The 16,501-nt window shown below is 40.3% G+C and overlaps 1 protein-coding gene across 1 annotated transcript in view; it reads left to right on the plus strand.

The window, feature by feature from the left end:
- The first annotated feature begins 11,843 nt into the window (after nucleotides 1–11,843).
- The window catches only part of nAChRalpha1 (nicotinic acetylcholine receptor alpha1), a 121,662-nt gene continuing 117,004 nt past the window's right edge, over nucleotides 11,844–16,501 (plus strand). The window contains exon 1 of the mRNA XM_035884353.2: nucleotides 11,844–12,259. The gene's annotated coding sequence lies outside the window, so the exon portion shown is untranslated. The remainder of the gene's footprint in view (nucleotides 12,260–16,501) is intronic.

The following is a 16,501-nucleotide window of genomic DNA, read 5'->3' on the forward strand; positions in this document are numbered from 1 at the left end:
AAGTTCGACGATCCAATTGTACTTCGAAATAACGGAAGCATCGTTTGTAACGTTAAAAGCGTCTATTACCGCAGATGGACCGAGTTATCGGAGCGAATGCACTTCGATTCGAATCGTTGCACTACCGGTTCATTTCTATTCGAATTAGAAATGGATCAACTGGAAAGTTTTCTTTTTTTTTCTTTCTTTTTTCTTTTTCTTTTTTTTTTTCTTTTTTCGTAGTATTTCCTTTCTTCATTCTTTTTTTCTATTTCATTGGGTTATGATTAAAATCGCGTGAGATTGAAAACATTCTCTTTTCTTCTTTTTTTCTTCCTTTGTTTTTCTTTTTTCTTTTCTTTTTTCTTTTCTTTTTTCTTTTATATTTATTAGAAAAAATTCATATCTTAAAAGATAACGATACTTTAATAGAAATACTTTGTACTACTTCATACGATATTAATATTGCTTTTGTGACAACTTGTATTAGCACATAGATCATATAAGCTTACACTCTTGGGTCTTGTCTACGTTGCATGCACTGTATCCGGCAGGTGTAAGGAATATGCTCTGTACATGGGTGCATCAAAATTCACTACAGGTTCTCTCTCTTTCTCTCTCTCTCTCTCTCTCTCTCTCTCCCTCTTTGCATATACCCTTCTTATCCCTTCGCTGTCATACGAAGTTGCTAATAGTCTAGTAAACTGGGTGCAATTTACGATGATGTATATTATTTCACGAAGACTTGTTCGAATAACGTTTGAACGTTCAAAATTAATAAGAAAAATTTTATATTTGTTCAGTTTTTCTAAAAGGTTTTTTTTTTTTATTGTCTTTTCTCATGAAATTTTACGGAGAGAGAGAGAGAGAAAGAGAGAGAATGAGAGAGAGGAAGCAAGAGAGAGAGAAAGAGAGAGAATGAGAGAGAGGAAGCAAGAGACATAGTGCATCGATCGTCTGATCATAAATCATTCCTAAGGAAGAAAAAAAAAAAGGAAAATACATAAAGAAAGTTCCGCTTATCTGTCAGAGAAAATTCATTTTCGGACGTCACCGGGTTAATCTTCCGAATTATTTTTCCGGATGGCAAGCCGGAGGAACGTCCGTCGGTCTATCGCTATTCACACTCAATTTCCAAACTTTCCTGAAAGATCGATCGAGTCCCATCAGCTTTCGTCCGGTTTTCCTTCTTCACATTCCCCCTCTTCCTTATCACTCGACCCCATAATCCTTGTTTCGGAACGTATATAACAACGATACTATGACATCCCTTACTATCAGCTAAAATTAATAAAACGTGTTGTCTTTACAAGAGATAGAACATACCGCTAATAACGTTATACAACACTAATACTTTTTTGTTATTGTATTTATTATTATTATCAAAATAAATAAGTTGTTTCTTTCAAAATTTCTTTAAAAATAATATTCCGATTAAAACAATATTTTTGTCTATGGGAATATTTTCGTAGAGATTTGTCAAATCATTGATATTTTCTTTTTCTTTCTTTTTTTAAATAAATCGATATATTTTTATTATCACAACGTTGTAGCATATAAATAAATGAATTAAACGACATGAATTTGTTGCGATTAAACAAGAAAGAATGATATTCGTAAAACGTTAAGACTTAAAACGTTTCACATTCATTTCTTTTAATCACAATAGAATAATTATAATAAATTCGATTTTGAAAATGATTGATAAATTTCTTGAGAATCAAGATTGTATTTATATAGTGTTTTATTTATAATATAATATTAATAATAATATTAATAATAATCGTTCCCACACATGACTACACTTTTACACTTCCTTTCCTCTGCTTCCGTTAATTGTTGAAAAGTTTAAGGTAAGCCGAATGTTTTCAAGTTGGCGAACGACGTAACTCTGGCGATCGACTTTGTTCGTCGTTTCGAAAGAGAGATAGTTCAGCGATGTTTCCTCTAGAACTATTTTGGAACGCGAGTAATGCAACACTTTGTTCTTGTCTCTCTCTCTCTCTTTCTCTTTCTCTTTATTTCTTTCTCTCTCGCTACGTTGTATCGTCGAAGCGAATTATTAATCAATTCCGAGCTTTGGGAATGTCCTCTCAGACAGAAGCAATCTTCCTTAATCACGATGAAAGTTACAGTTAAAATCGCATTCTTGAAATTTCTGTTGAGGAGTCTACCAAGCTGCTCAGAGAGAAATAGGCAGAAAGAATGAAAGGCGGCGATGTTACTAGTGTTGGTTCATGGGTTAGAATGAGATCGAAAATGAGAAGGCTAGAAGAGGATACTAACGTTGACTCGAAAGAGCCTCCTGACGTGTACCGGTAATTAATGTGGTCTCACGCACCGACCAATCTTCTATATCTCACGGACTAAGGATGAACAGGGATAGGAGGAGTAGAAAGTGAAGGAAAGCAATAGGGATGGAGATGCGAAGAAGAGAAGGAGGAGAGGAAGGTAAAGTGGAAGGGCTGTGAAATAAGCTAAAATCCCATTATAGTTCGTTACTGGATTCTCTTAATATCCACTGAACGGTCTGAAGCCGTTTCTCTAGTTTCTCTCTCTCTCTCTTTCTCTCTCTCTCTTTCTCTCTCTCTCTCTCTCTCTCTTTCTCTTTATATATATATGTATGTATATATATATCTTTATCTTTCTCTTTCTCTTTTTGGAAGATGGAGAAGCACGGCCCGTTTTGCAGTTCCAGGATAATAGCCAGGGCGGTGTTGGACTTTAAATGACTGTTTGCGCTAGAGGTTCGTAAATTATGCCGACCCCTTTAGGGACACCCGGTATATTCTACCTACGTATGTACATATGTACGTAGCTAGTGGTAGATATGTGCGTACGTGGCTAAGAGAACAATATTAACGTTCCTCGTCTAGCGCATCCTCGTCGTCATGGCTTATGCTTTGCCGATTATTATATGGAGTTTATTTTACCGTCGGAATTAATTCAACCTTTAATAGTTTCACATCGAGTGTGTCTTTTCTGTGATTGAATATATTTGCATGTAAAGCGATGAAAAATAAAGATGATATTAAAAGAAGGATAGAGAAGGTAAGAGATAGAAAGAGAAAGAGAGAAAAGTGAAATAATTCGTGGGGGAAAAAAAAGTATAATATACACCTTAGAAAAATATAATAATATTTAAATATATCGTTATTAAGTATAGGACTGATGTAATGTCATGATTGTTACGAAGTTTAGAGAGAAAAAGAGTCCTCGTTGAAATTCTAAGGATTAACGATTCTTAGTATCGCTAAGATAAAAAAAAAAAGGAAAAAGATCAGATCTTTTCAGGTTCTCTTTTTACTTTCATGACTAAATCGTCTTTGTCCTTATTTCGATTGAGAAGTTAGTAAAGAAACGAACCTAACACAAACGGAGACTCGACTGGGAACTCGGCAGGGCTAAAGAGGTATAGTGAAAGGGGCTGTGAGTGGAGTATCGAGGTACGAACTCTCTTTCGTCTATCTTTCTCGCGAGTCCCAGGGGTGTCGTCCCGTTCCGTCTGTCACCGACATCATCCGCTCGAATTCTGATCTTTCAACGAACGTTACGGGCAAGACGTTCGCTCCCACGGGAGTTGAAAGCGCGCGAATGTTCAAAGAAAAGGAGAAAAAGTCGGTGTTTGAGGAAACATCATTAAAGCTGGAAAAAGGAAGGGGAAAGGGGGATCGAATAGGTTCACGAATGCCACTCGAATGGCCTTGAGTGATCGTCTCGACGACTAACTTTTTCACCTTCCCGTTTCTTTTATTCGATTAATCGACCTAACACTCATTACGATGTTCCTTTCACGAATGTATCGATATTTTCTTTTCTTTTTTTCTTCTTTCATCTTTTTAACGTTAGATCAATAAGTTGATTGGTATTTGTTTTAATGTCTTTTGGTGTACAAATATTCTTACATTGTTTCTAATATTAGATCTTCTTAATTAAATGAAAATAATATATTTGTATACTATTCATAGAATATTTAATTAACCTCTATTCTCTTGATCTTTAATATATATAATATAAGGGGAATATATGTATATTAAACTAATACGTACATGCACGCATTCATATTCGAACGAGAGCCTCATATACATATGTACATATAGGTACGAAATGCTTATACATTTATACGTTAAATCTGAATCTTCCAGGACTTATAGTGATACGGAAATGTGCTCGTAAGATCAAGTTGTGCTTTATATCGAGACATTTGTTCAAGATGATGATAACTGTATAACAAAATATATCTAAAAATTAATCAAATATACGAGAAGATACTTTTATGTAGGAATGTTGCTGCGATCCTTTATAGAAATTTCTTTGGAATTTTAAAGATTAGAACTTTAGTATAAATTGTATATGAAATTAAAAAGGTACATACTTACGGGTCGAGTAATGTGAAAGGTACGTTTAAAGAAATATAAAAAAATTTAAGGAGAAGGACTATTTTGTTGGCGTATACTAAGAAAACTTTTGTCGTTTTCATTTTGCGTTCTCAGGTCCATTTACCACAACATTTGCGGAACAGACGTTTGTGGAACACCAGACGGTATTATGCTCGAGGGATAAGGAATCGGTAGCTCGTAATAGTCACAACTGCGTATGACTTCGTAGAAGCATTATCCTCTGATGGCTTTGGTCTCGCATCCCTTCCCACGAACATACACTTCGTCATAGTGCTATTATGAAGATAAAGCTCGTGCTTTATGCGACTCGAAGTTAGCCGGTTAACACAAACAAAACAGAATCTTCGAATAGTATGAGATATATATATATATATATATATATGTATGTATGTATGTATATATTCGTGGACACGGGTATTAATTCTCGATTAGGTGTAGGAATTAATCAATGATTATGAATTGATAATATGTAATTAATTAATGATTATTCAATTACTAGTGGAGATATATTGAAAGATTTAATAAAAATATTTTATTTATAGATTAGTATTTCTTTTTTTTTTTTAATTTTCGTAATGAAAAATGTTTGCTGTTCTTCTTTTTTTTCTTTTTTCTTTTTTTTTTTTTTTTATAGAAAAAATTCCAAACAGCCGATAAGAAACACTTTGCACAAATACTATTTATCCGGAACAACAATTGGTCGGTACTCCTGAAATTGTTGTAATTGAGTTACTCAAAGTATATATCGACGTATGTATACGTCGATATAGAAGAGATGGCTTATCCATCTTCAAGGGATTGAAAGGACCCGAGGGAAATACGTCTGGTATTTGTCGCGTTTCGAGTTACTTCTTCAATCGTTCTTGCTATTCGTGGATATATGTATGTATATACATATATACGTACATACATACGTATAATTTTGATAATTGCATCTTCTGATAATAGCATCTCGATAAACCATTCGCGAGCAACGACGTAATTCGAATTTTCACTGATCTTGAAATAATTCTATCGATCGGACTCTTACCTATTTTAGCTTTTTCATTTTATCTCTTGAATTACTTCACCGATGCTCCCTTTCTTTTTCTTTTAAAAGGAAAATCGAGAATCGTGTCTTTTTTTTCTCTTTTTTTTTTTTTTTTTAATGAACTTCGTACATAAGTACACTTATGATAATAAATGACGTATATTGCAGGTTCTTTTTTTATTCGGCGAAATTTTTCTTCAGTCTTATGTTATCTTTTTGTTTTTATTCGACTATAAGCTAATAATTTCTATACATATCGAAGAGGTCAACGATGTCAGCTTTTTATTTTTTCCTCGTCGCTATAATTATTCGTAAATAATACAAACCGAAAGTAATCCATTAAAAGATAAAAATTGATTCGTAATTTAATTGCACGTTAAATATGAATTATGTCGAATTATTATACAAATAATAACAATGAAAAACTCTCAGTTTTGACTTGTCACATCTTCATACAAACATTATACCACACACATATACCAATATTATTCTTTATAAGATAGAACCAAATGAAGATAACATATGATAAAGACAGAAATTCTATTGTATGAGAGAAAGAGACTCCTCACCGTATGGAATCGATGGCCTCACATGTACTTATGTATGTATGTATGTAGTACGTACATGTAGTTATCCTAATACAGACAAAGGATAAAGTATTCAAAACTTCTTCGATAAACATACAATACAATGGTGATTCAGCTTGTTGGTGTATCCACTTTGATCGTAACGAATAATTTGTGAATGAGAAATGTACGGATAGTAGTCGAGTAAAGAATCGTATCAACATCGTCGAATGAATTATTAATATCGCTAATTTCATCAATGATGTTGTTCATTCACATTCTCTCTCTCTCTCTCTCGCTCCCATTTCTTTGTTGGCTCGTTCCATCTCTCTTGTTTTCTTTGTGCCACTATGGCATGCAATTGCCTATTGGCTTTGCCAACTGTTTCGGATTCCGTTGAATTTTCGTGACTCTGACCTCGCGTTCGCTCGAGATGCATTCGTGTCGTCCAAAGGTAACACAATTGCACCCTGGGTCCTCGAGAAATTCCGGTGACCGTATCGCTAAAACAAGAACTTCACGCATACCCGTTAACTTTGAGGAATCCATGAACTAGCGGGAGAGGATTCGAGAGTTACCGGGAATACCTCACACGTATGATACTCGCGTAGAGCTACTACCGACGACGTAGAACGTAGAACACCATATCTGAGGTTCCATCGCGTTCCTGCGTGTACCCGCGTACATGAGAGCATCGCGTGTTTTCGTCGTTTCGAGCGCACGTGCCCCCCTTTCTACGACCCCACTTCTCCCTCTCCATTCTATATACACCCCACACATCCCTTAGCCTTCTTTGCTCCAACCCTTCAAATCGTCGATAAAACATTCTCACGTCTGGTTGAGATTATAAAAAGAAAAAAAAAGAAAAAAAAAAGAAAAAAGAAAAAGAAAAAAAAAAGAAAAAACATATTAAGTATTTCTTTCAATTATTAACTTTTCTTTCACTTATCAGTTCGATGTAACCGTATGGATATGTTTTCTTGTATTTTTCATTTTATTAATTATTATTAATTAAAAAAAAACATGCTCGATCGTTTCATTCTTAGGAGATTAACTTTTTAATAATATATAACGATGTTTACATGTATATAACTATATTTGTTATTTTCGATATAAAAAATAATTCGACGATTATCTTTACGATGGTAGACAATTTTTGGAAAAGGTAAGTTCGAAGGTCGCATCAGGCCAATAAAGGATACAAGAGAAGAATCATATATATTCATTTGGAGGGGTTACTCGACGTTGACTTCCGAGGATAACAGGAGTTACGACGTACGGAGAGACAAGAATGATTGAAGCTGACGTGGGGGACTAAAGTAGAAGACCTTCTTTCTTAAGCGTTATTTATCATCTTCGATTCGTCGAAGAAGAATTAATAGGAGAATTCAAGTTAGGGATGTGTTCGAGCCATTAGCGTGTTCGCTCGTTGGGTGTACGGAAGTATCGAGGGGTTTCTTGGTCGGTCCATTAAACGTAACAATTTCGAGATCGTCTGTAACGTCGAGAAGGGAAAGATCGAGAGTCTGCACAATGTGAGTGAGAGAGGGAGAGAGAGAGTGAGAGAGAGAGAGAGAGAGAGAGAGAGAGAGAAGTCAGTAAAGGCGGAGAATGAGAAGACCAAGGGATAGGAAAAAAAAAATAGAGAGAAAGAGAGAATAGGATGAAGGGTGAAGATGCAAGGACGTGTTTGATACATCCGTACCGGATAGGGCTTTTATTGTAGGATATTCAATACTGAGGATGTTTGACGGGAGTAGAATGAAGGGTGGAATAAATTTGGAGGAGCGCAGCATAAGTGCAGAGTTTTTTTTCTTAGCGCTCTGTCGACGCTTCTGGTCTCCGTTCAGCACCCTCTGACGAGTCGACCTCGCACCGACAGTGTCAGTATCGACTGGGGTACCTTACGAAGAGAGGAGCAACGAGGGTGGTTAAATGGGTGCCGTAGTAAGAGAAAGAGATATGGAAGGGTAGATGAAACAGAGAGAAGGAGAGAGGGGGAAATAGGGCGGCTCGTGGATTCTCGGTCGTGCCCAGTGCAGCATCAAAAGCTATGCTCTTTGCTATCTCTTGAAAGATCGAATCTTACAGAAGAATGGAATTCATGCAGCTTTGAAATTTGATCTTTTGGACTTGGACTTGAATGAAATGTTTTGAATTTAGGATGTTTCTCACGTGACTGATACACACACACTAACTTAACAAAACCTAGTATGAAAGATACGGCACTGATGGCGCGTCGGCGACGCCTCGAGGTTTCCACATGGTCTCTCTCGCATCATCGTTGTTTGTCTCGTAGGAGTTCGGCAATGATCGTGCATCTTCGGTCAGTCATTCCTGTCGGTGCTGCCACATGGCAGCAGCAGCAGCAGCAGCGGCGGCAACAGCATCAGCATCAGCAGCAGCAGCAGCAACGGCAGCAGCAGCGACGGCAGCGGCGGTGTTTTGCGGGCTTGGCAAGCTTTCAGGGGCGGCACCTGCGTGATGGTAGAGCTTGAAGAAAGAGAGAGAGAGAGAGAGAAAGAGAGAGAATTACGAGGAGGAGTAGGAAGGTGGAGGAAGAATAGAGAAGGAAGGGAGGGCAGTTGGTTGGTGTCGGTGCGCAGGGGTGGCGGCGACTCGGCCGCATTCGGTCGACTTCGCAAGTCATCGCCGACGTCTCGCGTTGGGGCTTCCACATGGGGTTGGTATTGGCTCCCGGGGCGCAGGGTGGCTTGTGCGGCGGGGCTCTAACCGGAGAGCAACTCTAACCGTGGAACGGAACGAGAGAGAGAGAGAGAGAGAGAGAGAGAGGGAGAAAGAGAGCGAGAGAGGGAGAAAGAGAGCGAGAGAGGGAGAAAAAGAGTGAGAGAGAGAAGTAAAGAGAGAGAAAGAGAGAGAGAGAGAGAGGAAGGAAAAAGAGAAGGAGGAGGAAGAGAAGGGTGGTGGAGGGCGGAGTGTAGAGCGACGGCTCGCCACAACACCCCCCCGAAACGAGCAGAGAGCGTCAGTGCTAAGGTGGGTTGCTCGCTCGGAACATTGTCAGAGAGAGAGAGAGAGACGGGTCCTGGGAGTGCCTGCCGCTGGTTGCTGCTGTGCTGCTGCTGCTGCTGCTGCTGCTGCTACTACTGCTGCTGCTGCCGCCGCTGCTGCGGGCCACGCAGTGCCGAAAGAGAGAGAATGCGATGTGGACCGGCCAACTGATTATTCTCGTCATATAAAATAAAAAAGAAGCGCGCGAGCGCGCAGATCTATGTGTCCCCGTACGCATGCAATCAAGCACGTACCCAGGCACGCATGCAATCCTGACGTTTCTACGAGAAAGTTGATGCACACACGACGACGGCTTTCAAGCGGATAGAGAAAAGGAGAAGGAAAGAGAGCACGCGCGCGCACATACAACTCGGCACGCAAGCTTCCACGCAAGCTCTCGCACGCAAGCTCCCACGCACGACGACGAGGAGAGGACGCGCAGTTTCCGAAGAAGACCGCCGAGAGGTACGCGTCGAGCGCTGCTTCCTCGCTCCTGTTGTCGCACAGGAGGAGGAAGTGAAAAAAGAAGAAGGAGAAGGAGGAAAAGGAGAAGGAAAAAAGTAAATTTTAACAAGAGGAATAACTGGAGGAGAAAGGTGTCCAAACGGAGGGAAGGAAGATAAGTTTCAAGGAAGTGTTAGAAAGAGAACGAAAAGCCGGAGACATGAGAGAGCCTAAGCGTCGTCCAACGTCCATCGGAAGGCTTAATGCGGTTGAAGTAGCGGCGTTTCGGTTTGTCGGATAGACATTGTATTTTGTTAAATTGATAGCGAGAGAAGGAGAGAGAGAGAGCGGGAGAGAGAGAGAAAGAGAGTTAGAGAGAGTGAGAAAGAGGAGAAAAGAGCGAGGGTGGGAAGAAAGGAAAGAAAAAGGTGTGTCGAGGCAAAAGGAAAAGTCGGTAGGAAGCGGAACGAGGAGGTGGTGGAAGGAAGGTAGGAGGAAGAGGAGGAGGAGGAGGAGGTCAGCGTGGCGTTCGGGGTAGCGGTGGTGGTGATGGTGGTGGTGGTGGTGGTAGTGGTGGTAGTGGTGTAGTGGTGGGTGCTCTCTAGGTGAATGATCGTCGTCGGCCTCGTGGAAGAGGCGTCCGCCTCTTATGCGGGCTGCCGCACGTGCCGCATCGTCCTTCTCGGCAGCGTCTAGCGGCGGAGAGCGTGCGGTGTTGGAGCGATTCCGGTGGAGCGAGTTAACGAGAAACGACGAGGTGGAGGACAACGTCGAGAAGGAGAAAACGAGGCTGAAAGGGAGAAAGAGGGCGGAGAAGAAAGAAGAGATAAGGTCGGCGGACTCGAGACGGAAGCGCGGAAGGGCTGCCGTCGTGTTTGCCGGCGTTGAGCCCGCAACCGATTCGGGGATCGTCGTCCTCCTCCTCCTCGAGTACTACTGGTTCGCGCGGCAAGTGGAAAGAGTCGTTGATAAGGGAGACGAAGAGGACAAAGTGGACAAAGTGGAAGAAGCCTCGAGTGGTCGGCCGGTGCGTTCGTCGGCCCGGCTGCGTCTGGCAGGAGCCGCTGGATTCCGCCGCGGGATATGGCCGCTCGGAACGTTCTCTCGGATTCGTTTCGTACGACGATGACAACGGCGGGATCGGCTAAGAAGAGAACGAAGAGGTCGTACACGTCGAGTAGTGTAGTAACGGCGAGCGTGAACGCGACGAGGACGACGCCGAGGACGAGAGCAACGACGGCAACGAATAGGCCGACTACCGCTACTCTTCCTCCTACCACTACTACTACTACTACTATTACTACTACTACTACTACTACTACTACTACTACTATTGCTGCTGCTGCTGCTACTGCTGCTGCTGCTGCTGCTTTTATTATTACAGCTACAAGGACTGCGACGACGACGACGAGGACGAAGACGACGTGGACGACGACTGCCGCTACAGCGACTGCTGTTACTGCTAACGCTACGACTACAACTATTACTGCTAGTACTACTACTACTACTACTACTACTACTAATACTATTGCTACTACTACTACTACTATTATTAATACGACTAGTCTCACTGGCACGGATATCGGGCTAATAGAAAAGAACTTGCCGTTACCGGCAACGAGCTGTGCGACGGGGACGACAATGACGAGAGAGTTCCCTTGCAAGAAACAGAAGCCGACGAAAAGCAGTGCGAATAATAACAATACTATTACTATTATTACTAACGATAATAATAATGCTATCAATAACGCAAACAAACGATCGAGAACGATCAGGACGATCACGGCGGCGGTGTTGGTCTCGTTGAAGGGATTCGTCTTTAGGAAGATTACGGGCTACGCGTCCATGTTGTTCGTGCTGACGAGAAAGTTAAAGATGTCAATACAAATGACGATATTGTTGTCGATGGTAGTCGGTCGCGCGGCCGCAAAAGCCGCGGCTCGTCCTCGCTCCTTCCTCCTCCAAGGACCTTTGAACGGTCGCTGCTAGCGGAGGCAACGGTCGCGTGTCTCCTCCATCTCGGTCCTTCTCGTTCGAAGGGGAAGCAGTGCCGTTCCCTTACCGTCCGGATCTATTCTCTGGACTATATTCGTCGCTTCTTCTTCTTCGTCGTCGTCATCGTCATCATCAGAGTCAACGTCAGTGTCAGCGTCAACGTCAAAGTCAACGCCATCGTCGTCTCCATTAACGTCAAGGTCATCGCCATCATCCTCCTCGTCAACATCGTTGTGGTTGTCGGTGGTGTTGGTGCTCGGTGTTTATTCTTCTTTTTCTACTTCTACTTCTTCTTTTACTTCTTCCTTTACTTCTTCTTCTATTTCTTCTACTTTTTCTTCTTCTTCTTCTTCCTCTATTTCTACTCCAAGTGTTCTCGTACAACCGATCTCGTCGTCGTTCGTCATCTACGATTCTAGCTGGTACCGAGCAGAAAAGTTCGCGTTAATCCTCGGCGCCGGCGTCGAGTTCGTCGCGCCGACGACGACAACAATAACGACGACGAGTGTGACGGACAACAACGACGACGACGCCGCCGTCGCCGACGCGGATAACGTCGGTGTGGACTCGTGGAGGACGAACAAGACGAAAACGAAAACGAAAAAGATAGAGACAAAGACGACGACGTGGACGAGCAGTCGGGGGATATGTGTGGGTGCGCCACGTCGACGCGGCGAGGACTGGGGACTGCTGCGGGTAAATCGGCACCACGGGCCACGAACTTGTCGTGCTCGAAGCCACGTAGAACGCCCGGGCTACGGTAGCTCGTCGTCCTTCGGCGTTATTCCTCACCGACGCCCGCGGGCAATGTGCCCACCCGACGAGATAACTACGTGAGTCTCATCATTTCTTCTTCTTCTTTTTTTTTCCCCCTATTCTTCTTTCTATTCTTTCTTTTTTTTCCCTCTTTTTTTTCTATCATCCCTTATACGTGCGTCATGCGTGACAAAGAAAGAGCCTATGAAGGAAGACGTTGTCGTAAGATCTAACACTAGCGAATCATTATATTATACTAACGACAAATGACAACATTTACTTATATCCTTCAAAACGAAGGAAGAATAAGATTATCAATGATAATAATAGAATGATGATATGAAAGTAAGGTAAGAAAGGATTAAATGAAAAAAAAAAGAAAAAAAGATAAATAAATAGATCAATAAAAGAAATGATAAAAAGATATAAAAGAGAAGGGCTTGGCTAATATAGAAGATAAAATGTCGAATATAAAACCATAGACGAAGTAGCGCTTGAAATTCAGCAGATGATTAAATAAGAGAGGGAAAAGAGATAGATAGATAGATAGAGAGACAGAGAGAGAGAGAGAGAGAGAGAGAGAGAGAGAGAGAGAGAAAGAGAGAAAGAAAAAGAGAGAGAGAGAGAAAAGGAGGGGGATATCGCGGATAGGCTAGCCGAGTTTAAACTTTTATCGATTCGACGAGGAAGAGGTGCGGTGCGGAGACAACGCGCCGCGTGCGTGTCATTGAACTTTCGGCTGATTCTACGAAAGATATCGACGGTGCCGATGTCCTCTGCAGACTGTACTCGAATTTCCTACGATCGTGGATTTTAGTTTTCACCGTGAAACGCGAAATTTCCCGAGAAAAATTTTCTGATATCTCTTTCTTTTCCTTTATTATCTCTCTCTCTTTCTCTCTCTCTCTCTCTCTCTCTCTCTCTCTTTCTCTTTCTCTTTCTCTTTCTTTTTCTCTCTCTTTTTTTCCTTTATTAATTTTTCCCCTTGTAAAATTGATCATATTATTCGATCGAACATCATCGATCTTTTAGTAACTTCATTCAAACGTTTCTAACGATAATTAGAAGAAATGTAATAATTCTAAAAGGGGAATTATCGAATGACCGAATAAAAAAAGTATTGTATATATGCGCAAAAGGAACTATATAAAGTAGATAAATTTATTTCAATACCCGTTTATATCGTATGTAACTGCTTTACATAGAGAACGCTGGGATCTATTGTAAAAAAAGGAAAGAAAAGGAAAAGAAAGAATACATACATATATATATATATATATATGATATATATATAATATATATATAAATGATATATATATATATATATATATATATATATATACCACATATATATCATTTGGAGATTATCGTGCACGATAAAAATTCTATCGGTTGTCGATTAAAATAATCGACTAGATTTTTGAAATCGACCAGAGCTGAGCTCTATCGAAATAATCTTATTTCAACCAGTCCCGCTATCATCTGAAAATCCACTTTAAGAAGTCCGTTGAATGCGGGGTAGGCAACGTTTTCCGGTCAAGGTACGGTCTCTCTAGTAAAGAGAGTATACCGTGGTGCTTTCCTGACTCGCATCTCTAAAGCTTTTTTCAAAAGCACGGACGAAGCGTGTTGTAAAGCAGCGCATAAATGATACCCACGTATGTGTTTCTTCTTTTTTATTTTTCTATTTTTTTTTCTCTTCTCCCTTTTCTTTCTTTCTTTCTTTCTTTTTTTTCATTTTTCTTTCTCTTCTCTTTTTTCTTCCTTTCTTTCTTTTTTTTTCTCATTTTTCTTTCTCTTTCTTCTTCTTGTCGATGAAAATTCGCGAAACTCGTGGAAAGCCTCGGGAAGGATAGAGATAGATAAATAGATAGATAGATAGATAGATAGAGAGAGAGAGAGAGAGAGAGAGAGAGAGAAAATCGAGCGTGTAATGATTCGAGAGAAATTTCTACGCATTACTACGTTTCTACGCACGTAGAATACGTAAATCTTTTTCTTTCCATACGTGAAACGAGACGTGACATGGTATCATTTAAATGACTGTGCTATTCATCGTTATCATAAAAAGGATACGAAGCTCGATTTCTATCTCTCCGTCTCCTATCTCTTTTTCTCTTTCTATCTAAAATACATTTGATCGATAAAGAGAAAGCCGAAAAATGATCGCATCGGTCTTGTAGGCTTTATAATAATAAATCATCGTTATGTAGAAAAACGATTTTACTTGATGGTTTGAAAGATATAGAAAAAAGAGAAAGAGAAAGAGAGAGAGAGAGAGAGAGAGAGAGAGAGAGAGAGAGAGAGATAGATAGATAAATAGATAGACATAGAGAGAGAAAGAGAGAGAGAGATAGATAGATAAATAGATAGACATAGAGAGGAGAGAGAGAGAGAGAGAGAGAGAGAGTGATAGAAGCAAGAAGTGCCATTAGGTGGGGCAGAACTGCCATCGTCACTCAATCGTCTCGCCTACGTTGACGTCGGCCAGTGATTTAGTGACCGAGAATATATTGATGTTATTCAAATTTATGGTTCGTCGGCTGCCTATTCAATGATACCCTCGCGACGAGATGAGATTTACATTCAAATTAACGTCTACCTTCGTCGTATTCGATTCAAATTTCTCTCTCTCTCTCTCTCTCTCTCTCTCTCTCTCTCTCCTTTTCTCTCTCATTCTATCTCTATCTCTATCTTTATTTCTATCTCTCATCTTAAAGTTCGCACTATGATTGCATGAAATTCCATAGAAGTACTTCAGTACAAAGTTTTCGAATCTCTGACGATATGCAGTTTCTTTCGAGAAGGTATAAGGGAATGAAGTACGATGCAAAGGTATATCATCCCCTCATCTGGAAGATTCCTTTCGGTAGCCCGCAAAACGTTCAGATATCTAATAACTTTGTTTCCTTGTGGAAAATGCTACGTCGAAAATTCGTCGAAATCGTATAATTCTTTCAAACTTTGCCGATTACGAACGAAAGTCTATTTATCTTGTTTATACATCATTCTATTTTTCTCTTACCATCGAGATCGAATTAAAAGGATTTGATGAGTTTCTTTTTTTTTTTTTTATATATTTCTTTTTTTTTCCTTTTTTTTTAACTTTAAAAAAAAGATACCTGACAAGTCGAAAGCTTTTTTAATATTCCACCGTTTGTCTTTGTCCCTTATGAATACTCATCGATGGCCAAGTTTTTCGTAAAAGAAAGAAAACAAAACAAACAATAAAAAAAAAAATAATGAAAGAAAAGAAAAAAGAAAAAAAAACGAACAGCCACTTCATATGCGAAAATCGCATGGAGTGGGGATGGATATGGATGGTTGGGGATGGTTCGTAGGTCGGGTGCGATCGAGGGAACATCGAAAAATTGCAACGGCAATGCCTTTTGAAGCTTTTACCGTACGAGGGGTGGACACAATCGAAATGCTAATTTTTGTCCGGCCAAAGGAAGCATGGACGAATTGCATTTTTCATTTCGCAGCGAGGAAAGGTGGTAAAGGGGTGGGCAAGAGTAGGTAGTGGGAGTGGGCTGACGGTCGGGGATGGTTGACGCCGCTGCGGAGTCACGGATGCAGGTTAAAGCGGCCGAGTTTGCCAGCCTTCCACCCTCTCTTTCTCACCCTCTCTCTTTCTCTCTCTCTCTCTCTCTCTTTCTCTCTTTGCAACTCCCCCTCCCCTCTGAGCCTCGCGCCACGGTGTGAAGTACCGGCGTTACACTACGGTGCAAAGTGAGGCGTATCCACTGCGCTGCGCTGCTCCATTTTCTCTCCTTTCCTCTCTCCTCTTTCGTCGTGCCTTGAGTCTATCCTATACACACACACATACAACATATACACGTTGATGCGAGCGTCACACAAGCCGATAGAAAACTTTGTAATGCAAATGTTTCGAAATAATAATTTCCAGGCAGTGTGTCGTCTCTCGTCGAGTTTGGTCTCTTTCGTGATGATAGTAGTAGTCATAGTAGTAGTAGTAATAGTAGTAGTAGTAGTGATACTAGTAGTAGTAGTAGTAATAGTAGTAATAGTGATACTAGTAATAGTAATAGTAATAGTAGTAATAGTGATACTAGTAATAGTAGTAGTAATAGTAGTAATAGTGATATTAGTAATAGTAGTAGTAATAATAGTAATAGTGATACTAGTAATAGTAGTAGTAATAGTAGTAATAGTAGTAATAGTGATAATAATAATAGTGATAATAATAATGATAGTGATTATGCTAGTAGCAGTAGTAATAGTAGAAGACTTTATGTCTCTACAATGAAGTTATCGAGCGTCTTGCTCGTTTCCTACTTTTTTCTCTTTTTATTCTT

This window comes from Vespa mandarinia, chromosome 12 (assembly GCF_050613455.1).
Source record: "Vespa mandarinia isolate Hongniang chromosome 12, ASM5061345v1, whole genome shotgun sequence".
Taxonomy (NCBI): Eukaryota; Metazoa; Arthropoda; class Insecta; order Hymenoptera; family Vespidae; genus Vespa; species Vespa mandarinia.